At 42.6% G+C, this 23,331-nt stretch overlaps 2 pseudogenes; both read right to left on the minus strand.

Moving 5' to 3' along the window:
• Positions 1-985: 985 nt before the first annotated feature.
• LOC115176505 (uncharacterized) lies at positions 986-2,201 on the minus strand (annotated as a pseudogene).
• A 17,842-nt stretch (positions 2,202-20,043) lies between these two features.
• On the minus strand, positions 20,044-21,387 carry LOC115176955 (protein rapunzel-like; annotated as a pseudogene).
• Positions 21,388-23,331: the final 1,944 nt, after the last annotated feature.

Consider the following 23,331-nt stretch of genomic DNA (forward strand, 5'->3'; position numbering starts at 1 on the left):
CACCAGCTGTTGTTTACAAATATGCATAGGACCCTGCCCCGTGTGTCACATTGGTATGAATGATACGGGAGACAAGCGAAGGAATGCGTAATAGGGTTTTTATTTATACCCAAATTACGGCGTGCACAGGGAGGAAGACCAAACAAACACTATACAAAACACAGGTTAGAAACCCAAACAAAAGAGCGAGGAGTACCTCAAATAAATAACACAAGCGCACAATGATTAACACACTGGACGAGACCCGTAATCATCTGTGCAATCCACAAGCGGCACGAAAGCCAAAACACGCAGCACAGGTACTCACACGACCAACGGACATAGAAACAATAGTGGACAGCCTAATGGAAACCAAAGGGCACACTTATACAAGTACTAATCAGTGGGAATTGGGGACAGGTGTGCCTAATGAAAGCTCTGGAGGGATAAAACCAGTAAATTGGCAGCCATCCCCTCTGGAGCCATCAGACACCAGCATGCACACACACACGATAACAAATGCACTATAAACACACGTACACGTGAATTTTGTATTGTACTGTAGATATGTGGTAGTGGTGGAGTTGGGTACACAATGTGTTGTGTTTATTGTAATGTTTTTAAAAATGCATAAACTGCCTTAATTTTGCTGGTCCCCAGGAAGAGTGGCAGCAGCTAATGGAGATCCATAATAAATACAAATTCAAATGTGTGGTTTATCTGAAAATGTACAGTATTTCTACAAACAAATCATTTTAGTTACACTATTTTAGTAGGGGGGATACATATTTTTTTTTTACAAAGAATAGATTAACAGGTAAAACAGTTGTTGGTAAGTATCTTGCATTATTATAAGTGTTATGCCTATGTTCCTCTTCATTAGTATAGCTGGGGATCAGAACTCAACTGAGAAAGAGAGAAAGTACTTGGCAATGTCAGCCTTAGTGCAAAGATCAAATTGGACTGAATATAACCCCGGGAGCTATGGCTAATTATTCATGAATTTTTAAGTAAGAAAATTTAAATTGTAGTGAATGCAAACATAAAACGTATTGTGCTCCTCCCAGTAGTGTAGCTCTTTGGCAAAGTTCCAGGCACAGGCCAGGTCTTTGCAAGTCTTGACCATGTGGACTGCACATGGACCTGGCAACTGCTGAAACAGGAGCTCAGCTGTACCCACTACGGTGAGATTCTTCTGACCCTGGATCAGCTACTGGATGTGGGCCTTGTTCAGAGGCTCGGGCGAGGCATTGTAGGACACCATGACGTTCAGCTTCTCGTCTGACACTGCCACCTGAAAGTGATTTTTTCCTGTGGGGCACTGGATGTCTTTTTTGTTGGAGAACAGGCCCGAAGGGGAGCTGAATATACAGACAGACAAGCGCACCCAGTCATACTTTTTCTTCAGCTTCTCCAAAATGGTGTCAGCCAGCTGCTGGTTGTTCAGGTCAGAGTGGTCCATAACCAACCTCCAGGAATCCAGTTCAGCCTGCTTGGAGACGCTATTGATGCAGTCCTCGATGACAGCATTCATTATCACCTGTGTATCCTTCATCTTTTTGCCCCAGTCTTGAAGAAGCATCTCTTCATCACCACAGTCCTTTAGAGCGGTGTTGTCCATCAGAGCGATGAAGCCTATGTAAAATATTGGATTCAACCTGGCACATAAGTCTTATATTGCGCGTTGACTTTTCTCCTCATAGTTAAGAGCGATCTCCAACACTGACTCTCCAGAAAAGTTGTCTCACGTCACGGCACTGCAGAGGTTAATTAGGTTTTTGTCACCACCTGTTTTGACAAAATGCTCCATGAAAAGCTTCTTCTTCACCTCTTCATGAATAGCTTCTTCTTCACCTCACAAAACTTGTGTTTGGCATTGAGGATGTCCATGTACTTGCGGAACTGGTTGGAGATGTTCTCCTCTACAGAAAATTAGGCAGCGTCCACTCCGCTCTACTTGATCCCCTCGTTAATCCGTTGCATCTCCTCTGAAACCACCTCCAGGCATTCACAAACGTTCTGGAACTGCTCCTTCATGAACCCAGCTTCCTTGCTCTCCACATTGTCCAGGGGCAATTTCATTACGGGAGCAGCGATGGCGAAACAAGGAAGAGGTCACCTGCGATACTGGCCACCACCTCAGCTCCCTGTTCAAACACTTCCATTACAGTCTCTATCACGTTCTTCTTCTCTGCTACGATCTTCTATAGCTGGCTGACCATTTTTGCTGGTATTGTTATTATTCAGTGCATAACACATACCAGTATTACATCTGAGAAAAGACCATAAGGTCATGGTCAAGAGGATGTTTAATTTACATTGGACATAATAAAGTCTATGGTCTATAGAATTACTTTTGACTAAATGGACACCTTTCTACTGACACTTAACTAAAGTATTATTGAAGAACCATTTAAAATATAGACAACCAATCATCACCCAGTTCAAGACCTTAGTTAAAATGGAGGAAAGGTTCAACAGCAATACCAAAGTCTCTGAACTTCTGGTATTGTTGGACTGTGGCCTGCTTCCTTGCTCAAACTCTCAACTAGAGTGAATCCCTGCATGCATCACAGTGAGAACTGATAAAGAAAGCGAGAGAGAGATGGAGCGTTGTAAATTTCAGTACACAAGCAAAGCCTACTGGGATTACAGCTGGGTACACCCAGTGAGCAATAAGGCAACTATGCAAAGACAATTCACCAGTGAGGAAAGACACGTATAGGTAGGTACTCTATGGAGTGTTTTAATGGTTTTATGTTATAGAATTTTTTTAAGTATTCACAGTTTGTTGTCTGCATTATACACTCAATTCAAGTGTGTTGTATATCACATCATCAAAGTGCCAAATGAGGAAAAAACAACCAACCAATGAAGATCTGAAATACAGTATGAAGTATAAACAGCAAGCAGGAGGCCAATTAGCAACTTCAAACACTATGATGTACTAGAGTAGACTGTGACTGAAGGGGTGGTGCTAAGTGCATTGTAACAGTGTCCATTTAAGGAAATCGCGTATAGTATCTAGCATTGGAATAACATAATACAAGCAGTGATTAAGACTAATTTCAGCCTGGAGGCCATTTTAGATGTAATACTATCATTATATGTCACAGAGGAAGTTACAGAACATTTACTACACAGTATATTATGTATTATACAGTAGAATGCATATACCTCTTCTGCAATAAATCAAGGCAAATTGTATTGACTAATCATCAAAATTATTGAAATAATATAAAAGCACCAATTTGACAACTGGCGTGAAATTATTTCAGGTCAAAATACAATGTTATGAGCTTAATAATGAGCTTAATAACCTTAATAATAAAAACCTAATCCATTCTCCTTTGGCCCTTCAACTACAACCACCATCGCCACCACGGTCGCTTGTCAGCCAGTCCAGTCAATTCCAAGTAGGGTGTTGGCGTGATAAACTGTCTGTATGAGATTAAACTTGCCAAGCTGAAGTGCATGTTCCACAGAAACACCTGGAACAACAGCAACAAGACAATGGAAACTATTCTGTCAGCGTCTTAGTCAGCCTTTCTCTGCTGCTGAGGTCTGCCCCAAATGGGTTTACACCGCAGAAGATTAGGGAAAATGTCACCCTCATATCTCAACCTGATCTATCACCTACTTTTACAGCTGTCAAAGGAGGCACAGTCTTTAAGACCATAGAGAACAGTGACTACTGAGTGAGATGTCTAAGAAAATCCAAGAACTCTAGAACAGTCTAAATAAAGCCACAATAAGAGATTTTCACTCTGTATTTGTATTTATTATGGATCCTCATTAACCTGTTGTGGTATAGGGGGCAGTATTTTCAGGGCCGGATGAAAAAAATGTACCCGATTTAAACTGGTTACTACTCTTGGCCAGAAATGAGAATATGCATATTATTAGTAGATTTGGATAGAAAACACTCTGAAGTTTCTAAAACTGTTTCTCTAGGGATTCAAAAGTAGAACTACAGTTCTCAGACCGGCCTCTTCCTGCTTGGAATTTTCTCAGGTTTTTGCCTGCCATATGAGTTCTGTTATACTCACAGACACCATTCAAACAGTTTTAGAAACTTCAGTTATAATTATAATAATAATAAGAATATTATTGCATTTTTACGAGAAAAATACCATAAAAATTGATTTTAAACAGCGTTTGACATGGTTCTAAGTACGGTAATGGAACATTTTTACTTTTTTGGTCTCGAAATGCGCTCGCGCATTACCCTTTGGATAGTGACCTGAATGCACGAACGAAACGGAGGTATTTGGACATAACTATGGATTATTTCGAACAAAAACAACATTTGTTGTGGAAGTAGCAGTCCTGGGAGTGCATTCTGACAAAGATCAGCAAAGGTAATACAATATTTCTAATACTAATTCTGAGTTTAGGTGACCCCGAAGTTGGCGGGTGTCTGAATAGCTAGCCGTGATGGCTGAGCTATGTACTCAGAATATTGAAAAATGTGCTTTCTCCGTAAAGCTATTTTAAAATCTGACACAGCGATTGCATAAAGGAGTAGTCTACCTATAATTCTTAAAATAATTGTTATGTATTTTGTCAATGTTTATGATGAGTATTTTTGTAAATTCACCGGAAGCTTTTGGTGGGAAATACATTTTCTGAACATCAAGCGCCAATGTAAAAGGCTGTTTTTGGATATAAATATGAACTTTATCGAACAAAACATACATGTATTGTGTAACATAATGTCCTAGGAGTGTCATCTGATGAAGATTGTCAAAGGTTAGTGCATAATTGAGCTGTGTTTTTGGTTTCTGTGACATATTTCCCTACTTGGAAAATGGCTGTGTGATTATTTGTGTCTATGTACTCTCCTAACATAATCTAATGTTTTGCTTTCGCTGTAAAGCCTTTTTGAAATTGGACAATGTGGTTAGATTAACGAGAGTCTTATCTTTAAAATGGTGTAAAATAGTTGATTGTTTGAGAAAATTGAATTGTGGTATTTTAGTAGTTTTTGTATTCTGCGCCATGCGATCCCATTGGCTGTTGGCTAGGTGTCCCACTGGCGGAACGGGGTTCCGCTAGCGGAACGCCTAGATGTAAGAAGTTTTAACTGCTGCCAAGGCAAAAATTAAGGCAGTTATACAATTTTAAAACATAATACGTTCACAAAATATTTCATAACACATAAAGTGTGTGCCCACAGGCCACTACTCTACAACCGCATACAGTTGAAATCAGAAGTTTACATTCACCTTAGCCAAATACATTTAAACTCAGTTTTTCACAATTCCTGAAATTTAATCCTTGTAAAAATTCCCTGTCTTAGGTCAGTTAGGATCACCACTTAATTGTAAGAATGTGAAATGTCAGAATAATAGTAGAGAGAATGATTTAGTTCTGTTTTTATTGCTTTCATCACATTCCCAGTGGGTCAGAAGTGTACATACACTCAATTAGTATTTGGTAGCATTGCCTTTAAATTGTTTAACTTGGGTCAAATGTTTCAGGTAGCCTTCCAAGCTGTTTAAAGGCACAGTCAACTTAGTGTATGTAACCTTCCGACCCACTGGAATTGTGATACAGTGAAGTGAAATAATCTGTCTGTAAACAATTGTTCAAAAAATTACTTGTGTCATGCACAAAGTAGATGTCCTAGCCGTCTTGCCAAAACTATAGTGTGTTAACAAGAAATTTGTGGACTGGTTGAAAAACGAGTTTTAATGACTCCAACCTCCAGACATGACGCTTGGCATTCGGGCCAAAGAGTTCAATCTTGGTTTCATCAGACCAGTGAATCTTGTTTTTCATGGTTTGAGTCCATTAGGTGCCTTTTGGCAAACTCCAAGCAGGATTTCATGTGCTATTCATTGAGGAGTAGCTACCGTCTGGCTACTCTACCATAAAGGCCTGATTGGTGGAGTGCTGCAGAGATGGTTGTCCTTCTGGAACGTTCTCCCATCTCCACAGAGGAACTCTAGAGCTCTGTTAGAGTGACCATCGGGTTATTGGTCACCTCTGACCAAGGCCATTCTCCCCTGATTGCTCAGTTTGGCCAGGCGGTCAGCTCTATTAAGAGTCTAGGTGGTTCCAAACTTCTTCCATTTAAGAATGATGGAGGCCACTGTGTTCTTGGGGACCTTCAATGCTGCATAAATGTTTTGGTACCCTTCCCCAGATTTCACACAATCCTGTCTCGGAGCTCTATGGACAATTCCTTCAACCTTATGGCTTGGTTTTTACTCTGACATGCACTGTCAACTGTGGGACCTTACATAGACAGGTGTGTTTCTTTCCAAATCATGTTCAATCAATTGGATTTACCACAAGTGGACTCCATTCAAGTTGTAGTAACATGTCAAGAATGGTCAATCGAAACAGGATGCAGGAACTCAATTTCGAGTCTTGTAGCAAAGGGTCTGAATTCTACTGTAAATAAGGTATTTATGTTTTTTTATTTTTAATACATTTGCAAAAAATTCTAAAAACCTATTTTTGCTTTGTCATTATGGGGTATTGTGTGTCGATTGATGAGGATATTTATTTATTGAATCCATTTTAGAACAAGGCTGTAACGTAACAAAATGTGGAAAAAGTCAAGGGGTCTGAATACTTTCTGAATGCACTGTCCCATCAATATTTAGGCCTATATAGCATTTGCGATGTCATCAACAGCTATTTTGTCAATTCAAACAAGGGTTCAACAAAAAAAATTCAATAAACTACATACTGTATATTACCCAAATGTCCGCTTTGAAATTATTTGGTGTGCCGAGTGGGACCTGTACACATTTTTTTTTAATGAGAATGTTTAAATTATAGGTTGAAGTTGAAATTGTTGAAGTTGAAGTGTACTGCTCTGTCTTCATCTGCAAGGATAGCTTCTCTGTCCTGTAGATGTGTCCAGGTCACAGAGAAAACATGTAATATGATGACAGATGACTTAAATGTAGGCGATTCAACACCACTCGGTTGATTTGAGGCAGTCGAGGGATATGGAACCGAATGAAATGACGTCCTCTGCTGGATGAGGGAGGTCCCACAGGAAATTAAATTAAAGTGACCAAAAACGTGGACCACTCCTTCTTGTGGATAATTCACTGCACTACACTTGAGCAATTGTTGTTGAAGAAACTGTACTCAGTGAAACAGAGCAAGTGGATGTTGAACACATCAACCAGGCTGAGTACGTCAATGTTACTGACCAGCGCCTTGTACAAATTAGACAGCACACAGACAGGGACGAGCACCTCCAGGTCTGTGATTCCAATGGCCTGGCCCGACTGCAAGGAATAAACAGCTCTATCCTCCAGAGAATATTTGCCAGTCAAAGAGGAGCCCGGTGTTCAAAATTGAGAAATATTCAAGGGTCAGAGAGTCGTTATTCCCCGGTCCCTGCGCCCTGAGATGTTGGCACGTATCCACTCAAATCACATTGGAGGTGAGGCCTGTTACAGACAAGCAGGTGACACACTGAATTGGCCAGGAATGCAGAGTGAAATAAAAGACTATGTAAATAGTGTGCAGAAAGTTGCACCACGCTCTTACTTGGTCAAATTGAATGTATTGCTGTACCGTCATAACATCACCTACTCAGAACACTGATGGTCATAGGGATCGCGTGACAAAGGACGGAACCCCAGCAAGTCACATGGGGCCTGAGGCACTGGTCAAAGAGCCAGGGTATCACAGGACGCCCGCTCCCTCGTCCATCAATAGCCCCTCAGACAGTCAGGTGACACACCTGTGCGTGATCCCACAGTCCTCACAGAAAAGCCCGCTGTCTTTTCACGCTGCAGGTAGCTGTCCCAGCCACCTAAAATACTTAATCTGTAGGTTTCCTATTATGCATTGCTGACAGAGGTTTGAAAAAAGGAAGAAATGGTCAAAGTGAAGAGACTATCAACATGTGTTGTTTATTTTTTCTATCTGAAAAAAACCTAAACTGTTCATGTTGGATATTATTACTAGGTTTGCTTTGTTAGTGTATTGACATCTCCTTTCCTATTTTATAAAAGGGGAGATGTTATGGGTGTAAGATGGCAGGTTAATGCCATCTGTTGGTAAATGTTAATTGCTGCAACACCAGTGTTTTTACCAGTGTGCTTGACATACCCGGATGTATTACAATGTGCTGAACAAGACTGGTTACTCGCATCAATGACTCCTTCTCGTCATTTAACATCCAAACAAATGCTGGCAATGAACTATTTCATAATGATTAACGTCACTAACAAATACAATTTCTCACTCTCCCTTTCCCTCTTTGTCATGTGTTGTTGTGTACAGTAGACTAATAATCCATAAATGCTGTACTCTAACTGAACTTTGACCCATCTGAGTCATAACCTAATGGGCACACACTGGTTGACTCAATGTTGTTTCCACGTCATTTCAATGAAATTACGTTGAACCAATGTGGAATAGATGTTGAATTGACGTCAGAGCTCAGTGGGAAGCCACTGATCTGTATGCACACAGCCGCCCTGGTGGTGAGGGATGCTAGTCTGTGTCTCCATCACAGAGACAGGCCCAAGCCATCAGTCAGTTCAACGGATCGATACAAACTCACGTTGGATCAGAGGAAACAGATAAAGGTTCAGAGGCTAGGATAGGGCAGCTTATTGATTGCAGACAAATTCACCCCAGAGGTCATCCTTGCCCCTACAAACCAAGTGAACCACCTTCAAACTTTATGCAAATTAAAACGTAATTACTCTGACTGTCGTGAATCTTGTTTAAGCATATGTTTTTACTCCCTAATTTCAGGATTGCTTTTTGCTGTAAGTTTCAGCAGAGCCGCTCATACATTAAAATGTCTCTGATGCATGCAGATAGAAGCAATGTTAGAAAATGTGGACAACAGCCACATTCCAATAATCTGTTTAATTGTAACCAGATTAAATCAAATCAAATCAAATTTATTTATATAGCCCTTCGTACATCAGCTGAAATCTCAAAGTGCTGTACAGAAACCCAGCCTAAAACCCCAAACAGCAAGCAATGCATGTGAAAGAAGCACAGTGGCTGGGAAAAACTCCCTAGGAAAAACTCCTGAGAAAGGCCAAAAACCTAGGAAGAAACCTAGAGAGGAACCAGGCTATGAGGGGTGGCCAGTCCTCTTCTGGCTGTGCCGGGTGGATATTATAACAGAACATGGTCAAGATGTTAAAATGTTCGTAAATGACCAGCATGGTCAAATAATAATAATCATAGTAATTGTCGAGGGTGCAACAAGCACGTCCGGTGAACAGGTCAGGGTTCCGTAGCCGCAGGCAGAACAGTTGAAACTGGAGCAACAGCATGGCCAGGTGGACTGGGGACAGCAAGGAGTCATCATGCCAGGTAGTCCTAGGGCTCAGGTCCTCCGAGAGAAAGCAAGAAAGAAAGAAAGAAAGAGAGAATTAGAGAGAGCATATTTACATTCACACAGGACACCGGATAAGACAAGAGAATACTCCAGATGTAACAGACTGACCCTAGCCCCCCGACACATAAACTACTGCAGCATAAATACTGGAGGCTGAGACAGGAGGGATCAGAAGACACTGTGGCCCCATCCGACGATACCCCCGGACAGGGCCAAACAGGCAGGATATAACCCCACCCACTTTGCCAAAGCACAGCCCCCACACCACTAGAGGGATATCTACAACCACCAACTTACCGTCCGAAGACAAGGCCGAGTATAGCCCACAAAGATGTCCGTCTATTGTGTCTCAAATCATATTCTGAGGTCTATTTGCTTGATGAGTTGCTCACAACCCAGTGAGGCTGTGTAGCTCTCTTTAGAAGCTGGCCTCATCAGTATTTGAGTGGGGTAGGTGGTCAGCTAGACAGTCACCTGATTCTTTCACGTGCCTCATTGTTCCAGTATCATTTGTCACGGCCCCCTGCTGTGGACCCCAGTCTACCACACACAAGCCCACGATTTTCCGGCCAAACAACTAATACCATTAACAGGAAGAGAGGAGTGCCACAGTGCTTAGTAGAGGCCACATATGGTAACCATGAGTGTCCACCAAAGTCTGCTAAATAGTTAAATACAGTAATACTTGTACGGTGGCTTGCGAAAGTATTCACCCCTTTGGCATTTTTCCTATTTTGTTGCCTTACAACCTTGAATTAAAATAGATTTTTGGGGGGTTTGTATCATTTGATTTGCAAAACATGCCTACCACTTTGAAGATGAAAAATATGTTTTATTGTGAAACAAATAAGAAATAAGACAAAAAACAGAACTTGAGTGTGCATAATTATTCACCCCCCCAAGTCAATATTTTGTAGTCACCTTATGCAGCATTTACCGCTGCAAGTCTCTTGGGGTACGTCTCTATAAGCTTGGCACATCTAGCCACTGGGATTTTTGCCCATTCTTCAAGACAAACCTGCTCCAGCTCCTTCAAGTTGGATGGGTTCCGCTGGTGTACAGCAATCTTTAAGTCATACTACAGATTCTCAATTGGATTGAGGTCTGAGCTTTGACTAGGCCATTCCAAGACATTTAAATGTTTCCCCTTAAACCATTTGAGTGTTGTTTTAGCAGTATGCTTAGTGTCATTGTCCTGAGGGAAGGTGAACCTCTGTCCCAGTCTCAAATCTGTCGAAGACTGAAACAGGTTTCCCTCAAGAATTTCCCTGTATTTAGCGCCATCCAGCATTCCTTCAATTCTAACCAGTTTCCCAATCCCTGCCGATGAAAAACATCCCCACAGCATGATGTTGCCACCACCGTGCTTCACTGTGTGGATGGTGTTCTCGGGTTGATGAGAGGTGTTGGATTTGCACCAGACATAGCGTTTTCCTTGATGGCCAAAAAGCTACATTTTAGTCTCATCTGACCAGAGTACCTTCTTCTATATGTTTGGGGAGTCTTCCACATGCCTGTTGGTGAACACCAAACGTGTTTGCTTATTTTCTTCTTAAGCAATGTATTTTTTCTGGCTACTCTTCTGTAAAGCCCAGCTCTGTGGAGTGTACAGATTTCAGTGATCCTATGGACAGATACTCCAATCTCCGCTGTGGAGCTTTGCAGCTTCTTCAGGGTTATCTTTGGTCTCTTTGTTGACTCTCTGATTAATGCCCTCCTTGCCTGGTCCGGATTTGGATTTAATGGTGCTCCGTGGGATGTTCAAAGTTTAGGATATTTTTTTATAACCCAACCCTGATCTGTACTTCTCCACAACTTTGTCCCTGACCTGTTTGGAGAGGTCCTTGGTCTTCATAGTGCCGCTTGCTTGGTGGTGTTGCAGACTCTGGGACCTTTCAGAACAGGTGTATATATATTGAGATCATGTGACAGATCATGTGACACTTAAATAAAGTCCACCTGTGTGCAATCTAACTAATTGTGTGACTTCTGAAGGTAATTGGTTGTACCAGAGCTTATTTAGGGGCTTCATAGCAAAGAGGGTGAATACATATGCACGCACCCCTTTTCCGGTTTTATTTTTTTAGAATTTCTTGAAACAAGTTATTTTTGTTCATTTTACTTCACCAATTTGGACTATTTTGTGTATGTGCATTACATGAATTCCAAATAAAAATCAATTTAAATTACAGGTCGTAATGCAACAAAATAGGAAAAACGCCAAGGGGGGTGAATACTTTTGCAAGGTACTGTACCAGTTTTGTGATCCAGAATGTTGATTTGTCGAACAGACAGACAATTTTACACCATTCGATTTGCACACATGGAACTTGCTATGGTGTCAGTCTCAAAGGACAAGGTAAGAAATTCTAACTATTTAAAGAATATGTATTGTATTTTATCAATGCTGAAGTTCTGGAGTGACTGGTTGTACATGCCTTATATGTGTATGTAAGAGAGTGAGGAGAGAGAGCGAGACTACAGAGAGAGCAAATGTTTTACAGAGCGCACTGGGTTGTTCAGATCAATCTTTTTCCTCCAAACATACCGATGGTTATTATGGCCAAACAATTCTATTTTTTGTTTCATCAGACCAGAGGACATTTCTCCAAAAAGTACGATCTTTGTCCCCTTGTGAAGTTGCAAACTGTAGTCTGGCTTTTTTTATGGCGGTTTTGGAGCAGTGGCTTCTTCCTTGCTGAGTGGCCTTTCAGGTTATGTCGATATAGGACACGTTTTACTGTGGATATAGATACTTTTGTACCTGTTTCCTCCAGCATCTTCACAAGGTCCTTTGCTGTTGTTCTGGGATTGATTTGCATTTTTCGCACCAAAGTACGTTCATCTCTAGGAGACAGAACGCGTCTCCTTCCTGAGCGGTATGACGGCTGAGTGGTCCCATGGTGTTTATACTTGCGTACTATTGTTTGTACAGATGAACGTGGTACCTTCAGGTGTTTGGAAATTGCTCCCAAGGATGAACCAGACGTGTGGAGGTCTACCGTTTTTTTCGGAGGTCTTGGCAGCTATACTTGTACCAGTGTTGTGATCCAGAATGTTAGTTTGTTGAAAAGACAGACACCTTTACACCATTTATGTTGCACACATGGAACATGCAATGGTATCATTCTCAAAGGACAAGGTAAGAAATTGAAACAATTTGAAGAATATGTATTGCATTTTTTCAATGCTGAAGTTCTGATGTGACTGGTTGTAGATACAGTATATATGCATGGAAGAGAGTGAGAGGTGAGTGTGTGTGGGGGTGAGTGAGAGTAAAGAGAGAGAGAGCTAGAGAGAAAAAAGAGAAAGAGAACAGAGAAAGAATAGAGAGAATAGAGAGAGAACATATTTTACAGAGCACAGATCAATATACAGATTACAACTTTAATTTGCTAATGGTTTTGTGGACAGACAAATAAAAGGAAGCCCGGGGGACTATTTATAGTCCTGCTACAGGGAACCACCCAGACTGAGGTTGAAGCTGGTTCTCTACTGTACATGTAACAATTTCCCTGAAAGTCTACTGTCAAATTAGGAATCCACACAGCCAGTTATAATGTGGATTGTTTAGATGGGGATTCAATGTAGATTCCAAATGTTGCCGATAATAGACAGCTGCTGTGTGGTTTCCTGATTTCCCTTCCTCCATTTCCGTAGCCCCTAACCCCCAGCTCATACAAGGCTACAGTAGATAAGTCCTCTGAATGAATTGGTTGATGTGCTGGACAGTATAAAAGAGGAACTATCCTGTGTGTAGTTTGGGGAGGATGTTAAGTGTGGGAGAAGAGAGCAAACAAGAAGTTCTGGAGACAGAGAGGGCATATAGGGTATAGAGAGAGAGATGACACAGACAAATCTGCTGAGATTCTTGGCTGCTGACGTGATGTATGAACCGCTATGAGGAGAGGAAATTGGCTGGGGGAAATCTATTCTACACTACTAACACAAACTTCATGGGGCCTTGAGGGGAGAGCACTGGGGGCTTGAGGGGAGACTGGAAGTGTTGCCCAACATCAGGGAACTGTTTGAGGCAGTGCAGATGGCAAAAACACATGTTTTATATTCCCTGGACACACTTTCTCTATGGTATTTCACCATAAAGATGTGTTCTACAGACATTCCATACACTATTTCATAGAGTCCCATATACCACTACTCCTAGCTGAACACTCACAAGACTACAGCCCCAACCTCTAAATGCAGATCCTCCACACAGGAGAGAGACCTTTTAGAGAGTTGATCCTGAGTGCTGAGCTGCACCTGCTACCGCGTGTCACTGAACAAATGTTTTAATGCTTTTTATCAGATTAGCCCCCTTAAACAGTAGCGGGCTGGTCGATGGTCCACTCCGATGGGTAATAACATTATCCTGGCTGGGATTGGCAGAGACAGCCAGGCAGAGCCATCCTGCCATTGATCCAGACCCTACAGGGCCACTCTGATGCTGCCCTCCATCAAATCAGTCATTTGTTTATGAAATATTGATATTAGGTGCGATCTCTTCCTGAAGACGGGTAAACGTGGCTAGTAGGGGAATAACATGTCTCTGAACAGGCCTTGGATCTACTAGATAGGGTTTATTAGAATGTCTAAGCAGGGTAAAATATTAAGTCCAACAAACCTGTTGCTGATTGTTCTTTAATTAATGTCTCCTAACATTCGGGGGCTCATCTATTCTGTGCAAACAACATGATGGATTTTGTTTCCTGTCTACTCAATGCTGATTGTCACAGAGTGGAAGTGCATAGACATAGATTCCAATGGAAATGTCAGCCGTCGCGTCGTTTCTATTTCATCTGTATCTAGGGGAAATTTGGAGATGGAAGACAGGGATCAATACTCTGATTTTCAATAGTGCCACTGCTTACATCAACTACATGTGGTCCTGTTGAATTATGTGAATCTTCGAATTCTTTATGAAAGTGAAAATAAAAATCAAGCATTTTCAGGTTTTGAAAGGTTTAACATTTTACCACATATTGCAAATAATCTGGTATTAAAAGTCAAACATAGTCATGCGCAATATATGTTAAATAGCCTCAAATTGTAATCGCTAACTACTTTGAGACAGCTGTAGATTGTGGAGAATCACCATGCAAAACCTGTCTTAGAGAAGACTGTTGATCTGTTTGTTGATAGCGCCCTCTGTCGTCAGAGTAGCACTTCTCATTCATGATGGAGAAATCCAGATAATCTTTTTAACCAGATGAACAAGGTAACCTTGAATCCTTCACCACAACGCAGATTCCCTCAATAGAGCAGCCTAGCAAACAGATGCTTTGGTCGTTCCATACTGGCAGTTGGAATTGACGTGCTATCACAGGGAAAGCTCTTTATACAGGAGTAGAGCTCCATGGATCAATAGATGTTACCCAGGAAAAGCCCACAGAACCACTAATGAATACAAGAGGTTCCATGGGCTTATGCTGTATGGTTTCTGCAATAAGATCTGAACTAACCACCAACCTACAGTGATAAACAGACCATGGACAGTAACAACATGGCTCCAATCCTGTATTAAAAAACATCAACAAAAAAACACAAACTCAAATAACCTATGAATTGAGAAGTTGCAATTATTTCAATACTTACAGTGCCTTCGGAAAGTATTCAGACCTCATGATTTTTTCCACATTTTGTTACGTTACAGCCTTATTCTAAAATGTATTAAATTGTTTTCCTCATCAATCTACACACAATACCCCATAATGACACAGTGAAAATATCACATTTACATAAGTATTCAGACCCTTTAATCAGTACTTTGTTGAAGCACCTTTGGCAGCGATTATGGCCTTGAGTCTTCTTGGGTATGATGCTACATGCTTGGCACACCTGTATTTGGGGAGTTTCTCCCATACTTCTCTGCAGATCCTCTTAAGCTCTGTCAGGTTGGATGGGGAGCGTGCTGCAAAGCTATTTTCAGATCTCTCCAGAGTTGTTAGATCAGGTTTAGTCAGGGCTCTGGCTGGCCTACTCAAGGACATTCAGAGACTTGTCCTTAAGCCACTCCTGCGTTATCTTGGCTGTGTGCTTAGGGTCCTGTTGGAAGGTGAACCTTCGCCCTAGTCAGAGGTCCTGAGCGCTCTGGAGCAGGTTTTCATCAAGGATCTCTGTGTACTTTGCTCCGTTCATCTTTGCCTTGATCCTGACTAGTCTCCCAGTCCCTGCCCCTGAAAAACATTCCCACAGCATGATGCTGCCACCACCATGCTTCACCATAGGGATGGTGCCAGGTTTCCTCCAGACGTGGCACTTGGCATTCAAATAAAATTCAATCAAATCAAATTGATTCATATAGCCCTTCTTACATCAGCTGATATCTCAAAGTGCTGTACAGAAACCCAGCATAAAACCCCAAACTGCAATTAATGCAGGTGTAGAAGCACGGTGGCTAGGAAAAACTCCCTAGAAAGGCCAAAACCTAGGAAGAAACCTAGAGAGGAACCAGGCTATGAGGGGTGGCCAGTCCTCTTCTGGCTGTGCCGGGTGGAGATTATAACAGCACATGGCCAAGATGTTCAAATGTTCATAAGTGACCAGCATGGTCAAATAATAATAATCACAGTGGTTGTCGAGGGTGCAACAGGTCAGCACCTCAGGAGTAAATGTCAGTTGGTTTTTCATAGCCGATCATTGAGAGTATCTCTACCGCTCCTGCTGTCTCTAGAGAGTTGAAAACAGCAGGTCTGGGACAGGTAGCACGTTCGGTGAATAGGTCAGGGTTCCATAGCCGCAGGCAGAAGAGTTGAAACTGGAGCAGCAGCATGGCCAGGTGGACTGGGGACAGCAAGGAGTCATCATGCCAGGTAGACCTGAGGCATGGTCCTAGGGCTCAGGTCCTCCAAGAGAGAGAAAGAAAGAAAGAGAGAAAGAGAGAATTAGAGAGTGCATACTTAAATTCGCACAGGACACCGGATAAGACAGGAGAAATACTCCAGATATAACAGACTGACCTTAGCCCCCCGACACATAAACTACTGCAGCATAAATACTGGAGGCTGAGACAGGAAGGGTCAGGAGACACTGTGGCCCCATCCGATGATACCCCCAGACAGGGCCAAACAGGCAGGATATAACCCTACCCACTTTGCCAAAGCACAGCCCACACACCACTAGAGGGATATCTTCACCCACCAACTTACGATCCTGAGACAAGGCCGAGTATAGCCCACAAAGATCTCCGCCATGGCACAGGGCTGGTTTCAAGGTTTTACTGCTAATCTACAAAGCATTACATGGGCTTGCTCCTACCTATCTTTCCGATTTGGTTCTGCCATACATACCTACACATACGCTACGGTCACAACTCTTGAGATGTGTCTTCAGTAAAGACTTAAAGGTTGAGACTGAGTCTGTGTCTCTCACATGGGTAGGCAGACTATTCCATAAAAATGGAGCTCTATAGGAGAAAGCCCTACCTCCAGCTGTTTGCTTAGAAATTCTAGGGACAATTAGGAGGCCCACGTCTTGTGACCGTAGCGTACGTGTAGGTATGTACGGCAGGACCAAATCGGAAAGATAGGTAGGAGCAAGCCCATGTAATGCTTTGTAGATTAGCAGTAAAACCTTAAAACCAGCCCTTGCCTTAACAGGAAGCTAGTGTAGGGAGGCTAGCACTGGAGTAATATGCTAATTTGTTTTGGTTCTAGTCAGGATTATAGCAGCCGTATTTAGCACTAACCGAAGTTTATTTAGTGCTTTATCCGGGTAGCCGGAAAGTAGAGCATTGCAGTTGTCAGGCCAAAGAGTCCAATCAAAGTTTCATCAGACCAGATAATCTTTTATCTCATGGTCTGAGAGTCTTTAGGTGTCTTTTGGCAAACTCCAAGCGGGCTGTCATGTGCCTTTTACTGAGGAGTGCCTTCCGTCTGGCCACTATACCATAAAGGTCTGATTGGTGGAGTGCTACAGAGATGGTTGTCCTTTTGGAAGGTTCTCTCATCTCCACAGAGGTCCACTGGAGCCCTGTCAGAGTGACCATCGGGTTCTTGGTCACCTCCCTGACCAAGGCCCTTCTCCCCCGATTGCTGAGTTTGGCCGGACATACAGCTCTAGGAAGAGTCTTGGTGGCTCCAAACTTCTTCCATTTAAGAATGATGGAGGCCACTGTGTTCTTGGGGACCTTAAATGCTGCAGAAATGTTTTGGTACCCTTCCCCAGATCTGTGCCTCGGCACAATCCTGTCTCGGAACTCTACGGACAATTCCGCGAACTCATGGCTTGGTTTTTGCTCTGACATGCAGTGTCAACTATGGGACCTTATATATATATATATATATATGTTTGTGCCTTTCAAAATCATGTCCATTCAATTGAATTCAAGTTGTAGAAACATCTCAAGGATGATCAATGGAAACAGGATGCACCTGAGCTCAATTTCGAGTCCAGTAGCAAAGTGTCTGAATAGTTATGTAGAGAAGGTATTTCAAAAACCTATTTTCACTGTGTCATTATGGGGTATTTTGAGTAGATTGCTAAGGATTTTTTAATTTCATCCATTTTAGAATAAGGCTGTAACATCACAAAATGTGGAAAAGTCAAGGGGTCTGAATACTTTCCGAAGGCACTGTATATACTATAGCAAGCTAAGCTAGGCTGCATGAAGAGCAAAATTACGTTCAGGGATGCCCTGTTTACCCCAATTTCCCATCCTCCTGAGGAAAAGTTGGTAATGGATTTCAACTTTTTTGCATTGCATTTCACCAGTAGTCTGCAGGACAGGTTTGTGGTGTGTTTGAAGATAAGTGCTCTTTTATGGTGACTATTTAACACACCATTTGGTCTGCAGCATTTGATCTCTTTTCAACACACCACCTGTTTTTTAGTGGTGGTAAATGTATGATCAATGAGACCCTTCTTATGGAACTCTGTCACGTCCTGACCAGTAAAAGGGGTTATTTGTCATTGTAGTTTGGTCAGGGCGTGGCAGGGGGTGTTTGTTTTGTGTGTTTCTGTGTTTTTGGTTCAGGTTCTATGTTTTCTATTTCTATGTGTATATCGAGTTTTCTATTTCTATGTTGGGTTTTTGGCAATGACCTCCAATTAGAGGCAGCTGGTTGTCGTTGTCTCTAATTGGAGGCCATATTTAGTTGTGTGTGTTTCACTTGTGTTTTGTGGTTGGTTATTTTCTGTATAGCCTGTGTGCCTTATGGAACTGTTTTTTTGTCATTTGTTTATTTTGTTCAAGTGTTATCTTTAAATAAATGAAGTATGAGCACTTTACCCGCTGCGCCTTGGTCCTATCCTTACAACGCCTATGACAACCTCATACCCTTGACTATGAAACTCAACCTTCAGAGAAGAGCAATGTTATCCCATAAAGCCACCCTAGTAAACAACAAGTAAACAACAAGAAATATCCTAACTCCTGTTTTCCTCACACAGCCCATAGACACATTAAGAGAGGGTGCATGGAAGACAAGGGGATGATTAAAATACATATATTTCCTACTGCACTGTGTGTTACAGACTGCGCTCAATGAATTTTGACAGGCTTGATTAACGATAGTGTAGCACTGAGGCTAAAGCCCTAGCAGAACCATATAGCTACTCCACCGGCCAAGAAATGATGGCCGTCTCCACCGCTCTCCACCTCCAACACGGCTAATGAGTGATTCCATAATGCTGATCCAAGCACTTTGGAGCTCGTCCTCAGGATATTAGCTCAGCCAAAGATTATTCATAGACTATCAAACCAAAGCTGTGGACAGGAAACGCTGACTTATGTGCAAATATCAATTCAATTAGTAGAGGCCCCGATGAGTGCGGGTGCACTAGCTTGCTTTAATGGCAATAGACGTCAACATGTTTACACAAGACAGGCAAGACACACATATATACATCCAATAACAGCTGATGTGTTGCCGTTTGTCACAAAGCATAATGACAAATGTAGAATTTAAATGATGTTTTTATTATGACTGAATTATCACGAATTAGAAAGATTAGTCAATTAAACATCACTTCACATCCATGCTGTAACAACTGGCATGAATAATGTGTTCACAAATAGGCACAGCTTGGGAGGTAATACCATTAAAGTTCTGCTACTGCAGCATGCTTGATATGAGTTCAGAAGCAAGAGTTTGAGTGTATTGTGAAGACAAGGCACAGTAGAGAACACTGAGTGCCAAGTTGTTTTCCCGGATGGCAGAACAGCTTCCATGCTCTCTTTTATTACAATGTAGGCCAGCCTGTGTTGTAGAGAGACAAAATGAGAGCACAGCTCACCAGCTACAATCTCAGCAAAATCATCTCTGTGGAATTGTGGGCAGCAAGGTTATTTCTCACATAAACTGTGAGTATTTGGCAGCAGGGTAAGATGCATTGAGTTAAGCTAATGAACTATGAGAGAATATTGAGTAAAATGTGGTCATAAGCTATGGTAGGAGTTAGTCACTTATAATAATAAAATGCATATACAGTTAATTAAATACTCTGCAAACACTTTGCTATGTAACACTGCCTCAAATTAGCAATACATTCTGATTTCATTACAGTGAATCTAATTGCAACCAAAGTCTATTGCTAGGACAAACTGCATGGTGTATTCACAAAACCTCATCACCATTTACCTTAATTACGCACACATCCTCTTTAAGGTGGTCAAATAGGCACCTTAAAGAGAATAACCCCGCAGGTGTTATTTAGAATAACCCCTCAGGTTGATAACATAATGATCCCTATTTGTCTGACTTGTTGAACCTCTATCAGCATCACTCTGAGTGTACGCACAGCGCCACGTTCTTGTGCATCTCCCAGTAGTGGCAGTCCTCAGGGAAGCTCCAGTTGGCCTCACTCTCTTTGTGGTTACTGACAGCATGCACCGCAAACCCCTCCAGCTGCTTCTCCAGGGCCTCCGCCATGGCCTGGGCACCGCCCTTCTTCTCTAGCTCCTCCATCAGTTGCCGGATGCAGTCGCGGGGCACTGGTTGGGGACTGGTGCTGTAGGAAACCACCAGGTTGGTATCGTTCTCTTGCAGCACCTCAAACCAGTTCTGACCGGCCCTATGTTGGAAGTGGTACCCCGGCACGCCAGTTCCAATAGCTGCTGCCAGAGGGGTTGACCACTCGAACCGACCAGCTCACCCAGTCGTCCTTCCTGGTGAGTAATTCCTGTAATTCCTGAGCCATGTCCTGAAGATTGCGTTCCTGTTTTTCCTGGAGAAGATGCCGGGGGCCAAGGCAGGCCTGTTCAGGGAAGGCTGCTACGCAGGCCTCGATGCGTGCCTTCATCTTTGATTCCATTTCATGGATGGTTTTCTGTTCCTCATCGGTGCCCTTGGTGAGGGCACAGTGGCCCAGCAGGGCAATCAGGCCCAGGTAGAAGAGCTCCTTCATCCTCACACAGCAGTATTCCAGTACGTGCCTGTTTCTCGCTTCATACCTGAGACAGATGGAGAACCAACCACTCAGCTGTTGTGAATAACAATAAAATGAATCATCCTATTTACCATAATCACAAGTTACCAGTTCAAATTCATGTGTTCTCAAACTAAAATACTCAACAAACACCATGCTCCACAGATGCATAAAGGTCCATTTAGCATGGTTAAGAACACTTTACCGCTCCACCACCTCGAAGATGGACTCCCCAAAGCTGTTTGTGCCCATCAGAGCATCATACAGCACATACAGGTTCTTCTCCCCTCCGGTTTTGGAGAAGTGCTCCAAAAACAGCCTCTTCTTGACCTCCTGAAACTGTGGCTTGGCCTCCAGAATGTCCATGTACTTACAGAACTGGTTCCTGATGTTCACCTCCACCGAGAAGTACTGGGAATCCAGCCGGCCCTTCCTAATCTCACAGTCAATGTCCTCCAGCTGGATGGACAGTATGTCCAGCTTGTTCCTCACCTCCAGGAACTGCTCTTTGACATAGAAGACCTCTGTTTTTCACGGTGTCCAGGGCTAGTCATGGGACAGTGGCGGCTGGCTTACAGAGAGGGAAGAGCTCCCCTACTGCGCTGGCCAACACCTCAGCCCCTCACCTCAAAACTCTCCATCACAGCCTCGATGGCATCTTTCTTCTGGGCCATCACCTGCTCCAGAGGACTTGCCATGCTCTGGAGGGAGAATCAATATGAAAGTTCAACTATGTATCAATGCCTGTTTAAGTGTGCCGGTCTTCAGAAAACATGCTCAAAATCAGGACGGAAAAGCTGCACATTGCTCTCAAGTAAAGTGGTTGAATGCCATTCAACCCCTTATGGGGGCACAGTCTGAGTTCTCTGTAGAGTAACACAGATAACATTATATATTCAGATATCGCTATTGGACATTTACAGATTAGATTGATAACCTTGTTAAAGACCAAAACACACATTTATGAGCCACATCACTATTACATCTTAAAGAGGCAATTAGCAGTTCCTACATACATTTTTGGACTTATAAAGTAATGATGTCACGGATATGTAGGGCAGGAGGAAGGAGCAGAGTCAAATGCAGGATGTGATAGTTCAGTAGGCCGAAGTTTAATGGCACTCAACATGCTAGGTGTATCAACAACACAGAGATCGCAGAAAACCCCAAAAGGGAAACAGGTAATCCAGATGAAGAGGCGAAAATACGCACAGGGCGCAGCCCGGCTTGAATCAATACTCCCAATAATAAAATGCTGGAGCAAAATACAAAGCACAACCACACTGCCCGCTGACAATCAAAATAATCCCGCACAACACACAACCCCCACAGGAACAAACTAAATACCCCCCCCCACTAATGACAGAAACGAAAACAGGTGCGGACTTAGACAGACAAAACACAACGAACACAGAAAACATAGATCGGTGGCAGCTAGTAAACCGGCGACGACGACCGCCAAGCGCCGCCCGGCCGAGGAGGGGCACCATTTTCTGTGGATACTGTGACAAATGATATGTATCCATTGATTCTTAAATAATATAACTTATAAATGCCTCATAAGCTAAGTTCAACTGTTGTACACCATCAGAACCTAAAATACAAGCTTGTTTTACTTCAATGTTTTTCAACAAAGTAAATGTGAACAAACACTTTAAAGTCTCAAAACTTGGTTAAATTATAATTATTATATTATGGATGGTCATTCCTTACATCCATATCTCTGTTTATGATTTTTATTTTCATGTCACATTTCTCCAGCCCCATCCCTCAGTTTTTTACCAAAACAGTGGTGGGGAAAAGAGTGGTCAGTGGTCTTTGTTGTTGTCTCCACCCCCTCCAGGTGTCGTTTGTTTTTCCCAGTGTATTTATCCCCGTGTTTCCTGTCTCTCTGTGCCAGTTCGTCTTGCATGTTCCATGTCAGCCAGAGTTTTTCCCCGTACTCCTGCCTTTGCTATTTTCCTTTTTCTAGTTCTCCTGGTTTAGACCGTTGCCCGTTCTGGACTCTGTACCCGCCTGCCTGACCACTTTGCCTGCCTTGACCTCGAGCCTGTCTGCCACTCTGTACCTCCTGGACTCTGAACTGGTTTTGCCCTTTTGCCTGTCCACGACCGTTCTCTTGCCTACTTCTTTTTGGATTATTAAGGCCTTTTTCAATCAGAGCTTCAATAATATTCAAGGCGGACGATTGCATTGTCTTACTAAACGTTTCGGAACGAAAGGGTACCCACGGGCGCCCGCGTCATAGTAGTAATGGCCCTCCCCCTATGACCAACTTTCCAGGCCTCTCGTTCAGTCAGTTTCTACCGGAGAAGACTCAAACCACTTTGCAAAGACTGTTGACATCTAGTGGAAGCCTTAGGAAGTGCTCAATGAATCCTAACTCACGGTGTGTTTCATAGGCAAAGACTTGAAAGTGATTCCACAAATCAGATTTCCACTTCCTGTTAGGATCTGTCTCGGGGTTTTGACTGCTATATGAGTTCTGTTATACTCACAGACACCATTCAAACAGTTTTAGAAACTTTAGAGTGTTTTTTATCCAAATCTACTAATTATATGCATATCATAGCTTCTGAGTTTGAGTAGGAGGCCGTTTAAAATGGGCACGTATTCTTTCCAAAATTCGCTGTAGCGCCCCC

The sequence above is a fragment of the Salmo trutta genome, chromosome 37 (genome assembly GCF_901001165.1).
Source record: "Salmo trutta chromosome 37, fSalTru1.1, whole genome shotgun sequence".
NCBI lineage: Eukaryota > Metazoa > Chordata > Actinopteri > Salmoniformes > Salmonidae > Salmo > Salmo trutta.